This window comes from Lissotriton helveticus, chromosome 6 (assembly GCF_964261635.1).
Source record: "Lissotriton helveticus chromosome 6, aLisHel1.1, whole genome shotgun sequence".
In the NCBI taxonomy this organism is placed as follows: Eukaryota; Metazoa; Chordata; class Amphibia; order Caudata; family Salamandridae; genus Lissotriton; species Lissotriton helveticus.
The window spans coordinates 1,568,634,908-1,568,645,394 of NC_136067.1; positions in this window are offsets into that span (position 1 = coordinate 1,568,634,908).

The following is a 10,487-nucleotide window of genomic DNA, read 5'->3' on the forward strand; positions in this document are numbered from 1 at the left end:
TGAGTAACTACATATGTTTTAATCTAGTATATGTGAGTATTGATGCATATAAGTGAGTATATGTGAGATGAGAGATTGGAAGAGTTCCTGTTTAAATAAGTATGTGTTTCTATAAGTGATTGTTTAAGAGAGCAAGTATGTGTAAGTTTCCGTAGAAGTAAGTGTGGTAGTGTGTGTGTAGCTGTATATGCAAATAAATGGATGTTTGATAGTTTATTTGCATGTGTGAGTATGTGTGTGAGTAATTCTATGGATGACTGTCGGTGTGTACCAGGATGTATAGGTGTATCAGTACATATGATGAGTGAGTACATGTATGAGTGACTATATAGAACTGTTGGTGAATGAGTGGATGTGTATATAGATGGTGGAATTACTGAATAGGTTGTTGTAACTGGTATTGGTATCTCCATTTTTTTGAAAATTTTAGTTTCTATTTTTGAATGTGTGTATCAAAGGTTATATTACGCTGAGAGGAGGTCTGCCACGCTGAGAGGAGGTCTGCCACTCTTTCACAAGGATGGTGTCATCAGTGATGTCATTTATGATGTCATCAGTGATGTCATGAGTGATGTCACTGACCATGTCATCAGTGATGTAATATGTGACGTCATCAGCAGTGCATTGCGGGCGCGCGAGTTATAGTTAGCTGAACTAACTATAACGGGGTAATTTCAATGGTATTGTAAGAGTGAAATGTCCAGCTAAATATAACATTTGTGAAACCAATGGTTTTTTCTATATATATATATATACATATATATATATATATATATATATATATATATATATGTATATATATATATATATTCACTGAAAAAACCATAGGTTATAGACCATATATAGTTAGGAATTAGCATTTAAAAAACCTTATTTTACTCACACAAAACCATTGAAATTCCATATATAGTTAGTTGCACTAACTATATATCGCGCACCCGCAATCCACTGCTGATCATGTCACATATTACATCATTCATGACATGGTCAGTGACATCACTGATGACATCACTGATGACATCTCAAATGACATCACTGATGACATCACTGATGACAACATCCAGTGACTGTATGTTTCTGTAAAGTTAAAATATGTCTTACATATTGAAGAATGAGTGGATGTATAAGTGTCTGGATGAAGGATTTAGTAGGTGCGTGACTGACTGTATGAGTGAGTGATTAAATGTGTCTCACTGAATGCATGGGTTAGTGACTAAACTGTCTTAATTTGTGCATCATTATGTCTGTTGTGATGTAAACTGCTGCATGTGTTGATCATTAGCTATACGAGAGGCTATATGTGTTATTAATTGGTTGCCCAAGTATTTCTATGGGAGATTGAGTTTGTGTGGGGGTGGCTGGAAGGTGTGTGACTCTATGCATAGATGTGTGAGCAGTTTATTCACTAGGTGTATGAGTTCAAGACTGCATGTGGAAACAGCTACATGGGCAGTTGACTGTGTGCATGAGTGTATTGATGAGTGAATGGATATCTCAATGCTACATGTCATAGTAAGTACATATGTTAAACACAGTACATGTGAGAGTTGGCATATATAAATAACTGTGCATGAGAGCCACTGAATGAGTGAGTGGTTGTATCGATCATTGTGAACTTGTATCAGGGATTGTATAAGAGAGTAAATATGTGTTAGTATATGTTTCAATAAGTAAGGTGTGTTTAACTGTATAGTTGAAGAAATGGAGGTGAGATTGTTTCTTTGCATGACTGACTGGGTGTGTGAGTAACTCCATGGATGAGTGGCAGTGTGTGAGTGTCTGTATACACTGAGTGTATCTAAGGTTATATTAGAGTCTGAAGAGGTTTATCGTATTAGCACAAGAATGATGTCAAATGAGATGTCATCAGTGATGTCATCAGTGATGTCATTTGAGATGTCATCAGTGATGTCATCAGTGATGTCACTGACCATGTCATGAATGATGTAATATGTGACATGATCAGCAGTGGATTGCGGGTGCGCGATATATAGTTAGTGCAACTAACTATATATGGAATTTCAATGGTTTTGTGTGAGTAAAATAAGGTTTTTTAAATGCTAATTCCTAACTATATATGGTCTATAACCTATGGTTTTTTCAGTGAATTTCAATGTTTTTTTAATAGCAAATATCATAAGCTGTCGAATGTCAAGTACGTGGTAAGTAAAAATATTTTCGTGTTTATGCACACTGATCTGCTTTGAATGCTGCCCCCCACCCCTCATTTCTATTAGGAGTACTCTCTCTTTGCAGATAGTGAAGGGTAGTTAACGCAGGCCTTTGCCCCCGTTGCCCCCGTTGTAATCCGTCGTGCCTGCTTCTCTCTCCATTTGATTGATTGTTCTCTTTGGTTCATTCTCTATTTACAAACAAGCACAGAGTCGCAATACTCTGTTTAGTCTTTGCAGATAGCGAAAAATCGTGTAAAAAAACAAAAGGAATCGAGCAAAATCAGTAGGCCACTAATGGGATCTCTTTTTGACCTCCCTAAAATAGAAACATTAGGAACAACCTGTTGATAATACCAATGTGTATGTACATAAGCGGCGTTCATTTGTGTTCACAGTACCCCTTGTTGATTGTTTGAATCGAGCATTGAATTGTTCGAAGTTGATTCTCTTAAGAATCTTCTCTGCCTGCAAACGAGGAAGAATAGGAATATTCTCTCTCCCTTTGCAGATAGTGAAGGGTAGGTAACGCAAACCTTTAACACGTCGTGCCTATTTCGTTCCTCATTGATTGATTGTTTCCCCAAACATTGACTGTTTGGGAATTGGTTCTTTTTGGAGGTATTCCCTGTTTGCAAATATACGTAGGAAAATCTTTGCAAATAGTGAAAGGGTACGTAATGCGGACCTTTCTCCCCCGTTGTAATCTGTCATGCCTATCTACTCCCCACTGATTGATGCACCTGTTTCACCCGGACCATTTACTAGAGATACGTCATCTGGCCCGACCAGAGAGCACCCCTAGTGAAAAGGACATATGCAATAATAACGAAGTGATCACTGTATCCTGTTAACAGAAACTTTAGCATGAAACAACCTGGAAAGAAAAGAATAGGAAAACGAAAATCAGTAGGCCACTGATGAACATGAACTTTTATTAAACAACGAACAAAGAAACGATAACATAACGTAATGATAAAACCTATTAATGTCCTAGAAACAAGAAAACGTTAAAATATGCCAGTGGTGAGAGACCAGAAAAACAGTAAGAGAAACCAAATCACCCCTCGCTGTCCCACCGCCTGCCACGCCAAAAAAATCGATAGACTAGGGAAAATGCAAGTCAGTAGAACATCCGCCCCCACTCTGGAAACTTCCAAGGTGGGGCAGGGTTGCGGCTACGCCCAGCCGGGAGCAGCCCATATAAGGCGGGTCCTGCTGCCACGCCTCGGCCAGGAGATCCTAACGTAGGGTGTAGCCGGAGGAGAGGCCGAGGCCAGCGGGACCCGGCCAGGGGATTGCCTTTACAACGCTGAACAGTTGCAGGGGGGGGAATGTCTCCTCGACCCTCCCCTCTCTCTCCCAGTCCGGCCGCGGTGGCCCTTGACAGTTTCAGGTAGTCCCGCCACATGCCTTTCCGGTCCGGCCACCAACGGTCGGGGGGCCGAGGCCGACGGGATCCGGCTGCAGCCGATAAACCAAGAAACCCGTTCATGGGGCCAGAGCCAGGGGCGTCCGGCCGACATCTACCGGAAGCCCGGCCCGAAGACGGACGGGACACTTCTTCTTTCTTGAATAATGGCTGCGACAACACTGGGGGGGGATGTCTTGCACATGCCTCCGACCCCCCCCCTCGTCCTCATCGCCTGGTCCGGCCATAACAAATCTCAAGCGAGACGCCGTGGGGTGCACTGGGAGGGAGAGACGGTGCGAACAGGCCTCTCCCGCCTCCCCAGGTGGAGGCTTCCCAGCTGCACCCTCAGCGCTCCAGGCGCCAGGAAAAGGGTTCTTCCACTGTGGCCATGCTGCAACGTCTCGCCCGGCAGGGTGGAGCCCGTCCGCTCATTTGACCCCGCGATCGCCAGTAGCTACCGAACTCTCAAAATGGCGGTCGACCTGGCAAGAGCGGGCCCAGCATAAAGAAATGGCCCGGTCACTGGTTGACTCCACCACCGTAGTCCTCCACGACCTTGAAGATTCTAGAGGAGCCGCGGGAGTCTCCGACCCCCGATGGGGAATGACTGCCATGATCGCCCGTGGAGTGACGAAACTGTATCCGCGGGACATCGGCGCTCCCATGCTGGCGCCAGCCTCACTTTGAATTACTAGAATCCTGCAGACCTCAGTTCCGGTGAAAGCACAGTGTGACCCGGTAGGAAAAATTGTTGCACCCCCTCCCCTTTTTGACTGATAGTTCAAACCACCGATCCTTTCCTTTGCCCTTTTAACGGAACTTTGGACTGCCTCCCCCTCTTTTACATTTTCTAGAGAAAACAAAACATTAACCACTACATTAGCATAGCAGTTGACACCAGAACTGTTTTCAAATTGAAAACCAACAACATCTTCAACAGAATCCTTTTTGTTTCTGCTGTGACCCTGCTACAGCACAGGCATTGTCCCGAGCAGTAATTCTGCAATGCCGGTAAGAATAGCTGTGGTGCCTACTGGACTCACTCACCCCCGCGGCGCCCCACGCCGTTATTTGCTGGGCGGCAACTTACTAGACATCACTTTCGTGCCATCTAGATTTCAGCGCGTTCTGCTGCCTTGGAACTATTCGCACAACAGACTGCTACTGACGACCCACCCCCAGGCAACATCTTCTGAATTTTCATAAATTGAAAGAACTAGTAACATGTCCTCATCAGGAATTCAAAAGAAATTGCCACGGTCTCTTCGTTGTTTAAATGTTTTTACTGTTTTTGTTTTGTTGTATATATTTATATGTTATTAAAGTTTTATATTCCTACTACTTTGTTGGAGTGCTATATATTTTTAATGTGACACATAATTGTAAAAACTTTGATGTACAAAGAGTCATTCCTGGAATCTTCCGCTTCAGGCTCGGTCCCCTCCCCAATCACAATACAGGATGGTTTTCAGATAGTAGGAACACGTGTGGTGTGACGGATCTCATCGGGTGTGGGCCTTGATCTACTATAACTCCTTTGAAGAGGGGTGATTCTTTACAGCTGGGGCCATAAACTACATCTGCAGGGCTAGGTGATAGCCTGGACAATCGGACACAGAGGAAGAGGAGTGTCAGAGGGTGCGGTAGTGAATAGGGCGAAAGGGAGGTGTCGGGCGGGCACAGAGTGTGATTTTCAGGGAAGAGCAGCGCAGATGGGGGGAGGTTTATTGCCGATGCATAAGACAGAGAGCGGGGGTGACCAGTGCCTGGGGAAGATGCTTGCGAGGGTGGGGAGCCATGCTACGAATCGACAGCGTGCAGAGAGTGGGTCTGGTCAAGGCATCTAAAATGGCTGCCGTGCACGACAAAAGTGTGGCATTTCAAAAAAGGCAAGATGGCGCAGACAATGTTTTTCAACACTTCCTCATTTCCTTCGAATCGAACGTTAACAGACGTTGGTGCATATTACCAAAGTTAAGCAATATTTATCGCTAACGATGCTTACCAACGAATTTTTTACCGCTAAGCATCGTCAGAAATTATCGAAGATAAACCTTGCTATTATCAAGGTTTATCGCAAATGCGATAATAAACGGCCGCAATGCATGAATATCGCTAAAAAGTCAGCGATATTCATGCATTACCGAGCTAATGCTCTTAGCCATGTTATCCACCTCCCATTGGATAACATGGCTAAGAACTGCTCAGGGCAGGTGTTACTTTTTGGAGATATTCGCGCTTAGCGCGAATATCGCCAAAAGTTGGTAATAGGAGATAGATATCTTGCATGTTGTAATGCAAATTATTGTGGTATATGGAACTCATACCATAATCTCTCAGGAAAGCAGAAACTGATCCTTTTGGGACCGCCTAAAAAGGCCTAGGGGGTGAGGGGTACTCTACTTTGCCCCCTTTTCACGTTCCGAACTATTTTATTTTACTCTCTTCTGTAATTACACAAAATGGCAGCGATAAGATGCATCGGAGACACACAGTGAGAGAAAGGAGGCCGGAGATGAAGAAGAGATGTCAAATACACATTGGAGATAATATAGTGGCAGAAGGGAAGTAAATATGAGTAAACTTACCATGTAACATAAAAATGTTGCACTCTATACTATAAGTCTCATTTTATACTACAATCACTTCGCTACAACCTCATAAATTAAAAATAAAAATGAATAATGTCTCAAACAATTTTTGATTTCTAAATATAAATTTATTCTTCGGAATTTTCTAAATTTGAAAGAACTAGTAACATGTCCTCATCAGCAATTTCCTCATGAAAAGTCTGCAATGATGATTCTTGTAACTCTATGGTCTCCAAACATTCGATAAATTCGCCATCAACAGATTGATCAAAAAAATCATTCAAGTCATCTCCTCCTTGTGACAATATTTCATTATTGGTGCTGTCAATTTCAATCAATGTAGTGGAATCATTCAAGTCATCTCCTCGTGACAATATTTCATTATTGGTGCTCTCAATTTCAATCAATGTAGTGGAATCATTCAAGTCATCTCCTCCTTGTGACAATATTTCATTATTGGTGCTGTCCATTTCAATCAATCTAATGGAATCATACAAGCCATCTCCTCCTTGTGACAATATTTCATTATTGGTGCTCTCAATTTCAATCAATGTAGTGGAATCATTCAAGTCATCTCCTTGTGACAATATTTCATTATTGGTGCTGTCCATTTCAATCAATCTAATGGAATCATACAAGTCATCTCCTCCTTGTGACAATATTTCATTATTGGTGCTCTCAATTTCAATCAATGTAGTGGACAATTCAAAAGAAATTGCCACGGTCTCTTCATTGTGAGCCATTTTATTTTGAAATTGCTTGCTGTAAATTGCAGAAAAAAATAATCACTTTCATTTATCGTTTTTAGTAATACATAATATAAAACTAACTTTATCAAGTATTTAGTATAACAGAAGGACTGCAAATAAATAACAGAAAACATTTTTCAAATTATCTTCAAGTGTACAACATAGTTCCCCTTACAAATTAACAACTCACCTTTTTAAAAGTAGGAGAAGTGTTAGTACTGTGTAAATCAAACACCAGAAATTCACCACCAAAAATTCCTCACAAATGTACCTCAGACAGTAGTATCACAAAATGGCTGTGGTTTCCTCTCATTTGACATATATACATAACCAATTAACTTTCATCACACACAAATACAAAACCAAAGTAACATTTTAATTGGTTCTAAATTTCAACACTTTCAAATGTGTTTTCCCCATGCAATTTTCCATAGGACATTTACATACGTCTACAGCCTGAATGGCTGAACGGAATTACACCAAACTTGGCAAAATGGTACATCAAACCTAAGAGGTCAGGAAGGATCTACTATGCCCCCTTATGGTCATTTCCCCCTTCGCTTTGGCCTCCTCTTGTCTCTCAATCCTACCGAGAGACAAGATGGCGGCCGCTACGGACTGTTTGGAATGTTGACAGACGCCGGAGAACCAATCAGTTTCGCAAAGCTCCGTAACGCGAAAAGTACGCGAAGCGGAGCGCTGTTACAGATATATATCTTTTTCTGAACGTTAATTTCTCAAAATCCACTGGAGCACATATATTGAGACCTAGCAAAGGCACATCGGGCTACCAGTCCCTAATATTTTGCCAAGTTTCGTGCAAATCCATTCAGCCGTTCGATTATTATTATTATTTTTTTTTTTGCCCCGCGGGGCCCTTTTAAAACCTCCACATCAAACCTAGGGGGTCAGCGAGGATCTACTATGCCCCCTTATGGTCATTTGCCCCTTCGCTTTGGCCTCCTCTTGTCTCTCGATCCTACCGAGAGACAAGATGGCGGCCGCTACGGACTGTTTGGAATGTTTACAGACGCCGGAGAACCAATCAGCTTCGCTTCACAAAGCTCCGTTGCGCGAAAAGTACGCGAACTGGAGCGCTGCCCGGTCCGCTGTTACAGATATATATCTTTTTTTGAACGTTAATTTCTCAAAATCCACTGAAGCACATATATTGAGACCTACAAAAGGCACATCGGGCTACCAGTCCCTACAATTTTGCCAAGTTTCATGCAAATCCATTCAGCCCTTCGAGCTAAAAGTGAGGCCAACCGCCCTATGGAAAATTCAATGTTAAAAACACGTTTTGGGACCCCCCTTTTTTCTCGGCCCCCCCTTGACGAACCCCCCCCAAATTTTCAAGGGCTGCTCAGAAACAAAATGTGCCATTTTCCTGAAACTTTCAGCCAATTCCGTCCACAAACGCCAAAGTTATTAGACATAGAATTTTCAAAAATCCCATAGAGAAAAAATCCTAACTATATATACCTACTGGCGACCGCCAGTAGGTAATACATATATATATATATATATATATATATATAAATATATATATATTCACTGGAAAATAAAAGGTTACGGAGACGTTATACTGAAGTTCAGTTTTTACACACACAAAACAGTTATAGTCTCAAATAACTATAACTCATGCCCTAAGATAACTGTAATTCACACCCCCGCCATGCAGTTTTCTCATCAATAATTTCATTTTAAATGTTGCAGTGATATTATCAATGATGTCATAGAAGATGGCTTGGGTGATGTAGTATGAGGGAGAATTAGCAGTGCATGTGCTATCCCATGGGAGTCCCACCTGATAATGACAACATTTGCAGATTTTCTTTTCTTTTGGCACCGCGAGGCCCTCTGAGTCTTCTCAGGGGGGCTAGAAGGGAAGGGTATCTCTACCCTTACCCCTTATATAATTTAGTTTTTTGCAGGACAGGGGACTTAAGGGCTCATTATGATGGCGGGCGTATATCAGTCAGCCCGCCATCATAACGGGGATGGGATGACCGCCAGACATGCGGCAGTCCCACCGGCCCAATTAAGATGCGCCTGCCATACTGGCTGCAGCACCATCCCCAATGGTAAAAGTGTGTGCGCAGCATTTCCATGCACCTCGTGGCAGACACCACGCGGTGCCTGCCACCTGCTGCAGAGAACTGTAGAAGTGTACCTATGGGGGGGCCAATCTCTGCCAGCCTCTCCATGGCAGCATCGCAGCAATGGAAAGGCCTGTCCACAAGCCACATTATAATATGGCTGGCGGTGCCTGCTAAGCACCGCCACCATATTACTGGCCCAGCTCCGTCCAGCTAGAAATCGTAATGATTGCCGACTGGTGGAAAAGCAGCGGACGGACTTTATGTCTGCCACGCTACCCACCGCCATCGCGATATGGTGGGGGTATTTCAAGTTACAATGGCATAATGGTCGCCACCACCGATTGTTATGCCATCGTAATGAGCCCCTAAGTTCAGGTTCAGGTAATGGCTGCCTGCAACATTTTTCTCATGTTGCTTACAACTAATCACAGCTCTCGCTCCGATGGGAGTCTGACTCCAGCAGGTGCAAATTCACCCAAAGGATAAAAGTGCCCTGGATCAATCAGAATGCTCAAATCTTTTAAATTGTGTATGAGGGACTCTTGCAAGAGCTCTCAAACCCGACCATCCAGATATATAAGTATGTTTAATTCTTAACATCTCAAACAACTTAACTGATTAAGCCCAATTCACAAAAAGCAAGCTGCCAGGGACTGTCCGGGATTGTCTGGTACACAGTCAGGGCTTGTGCAAAGACTGGTGACTCAGTAGAAAATGAAGCCAAAAAAGGAGTACAGCTCTGTCCAGGATCACACAGAAAGTCAGAGGAGAAAACGGAAGCCAAAGGAAAAGCCTGCACTAACAAGATGGCTAAGACTCAGAAAGGACAGGCACTCAAGGCAGTCCAGCATTCAGAATCACTACACCCAGGACGGATGTGCGATACAGTTATATATAAAACAAAATTAAAAATTCAGGGAATGTAGGGTAAAGCACTTGGGAGCTCCAAACGGAACACCTGAAGATCAGTAAGTTTCCAGCCACAAATGCTGTTACAGATACTGACTGCGAATACTCAAATATAGGATATGCATGCAAAGGCAGGGTCGGTGGAGATGATACCAATGGTGATGTTATAAATGTAACTCGAAGACAATACTCACAGTGAACATGAAACATCACCTAGGTTGTCTGCTGTGCCCACGGATCCTGCTGATCAAACAGGAACACACAAGGCATTAACAGCAAGAGGGTAGAACTAAACATAGGCACAATAAACAGGGAGCTTGAAAATAGGAGTGCTTACTAGAAAAGCAAGGAAAGCAAGTAACAAACATACAAGGTAATAGAAGCAAGATAGCAGAAACAGAAAGACAGCACACTAGGAACTGGAACTAAGGAAATGGGAAGAAAGGCAGGGACTGGAAAAGGATAGATAGAAGGGGAGGCTACAAGGGTTTACCAGAATAGTATTGAATTAGGAGACAAGAAAACACAGTAGCACTGAAGGCTGTGCT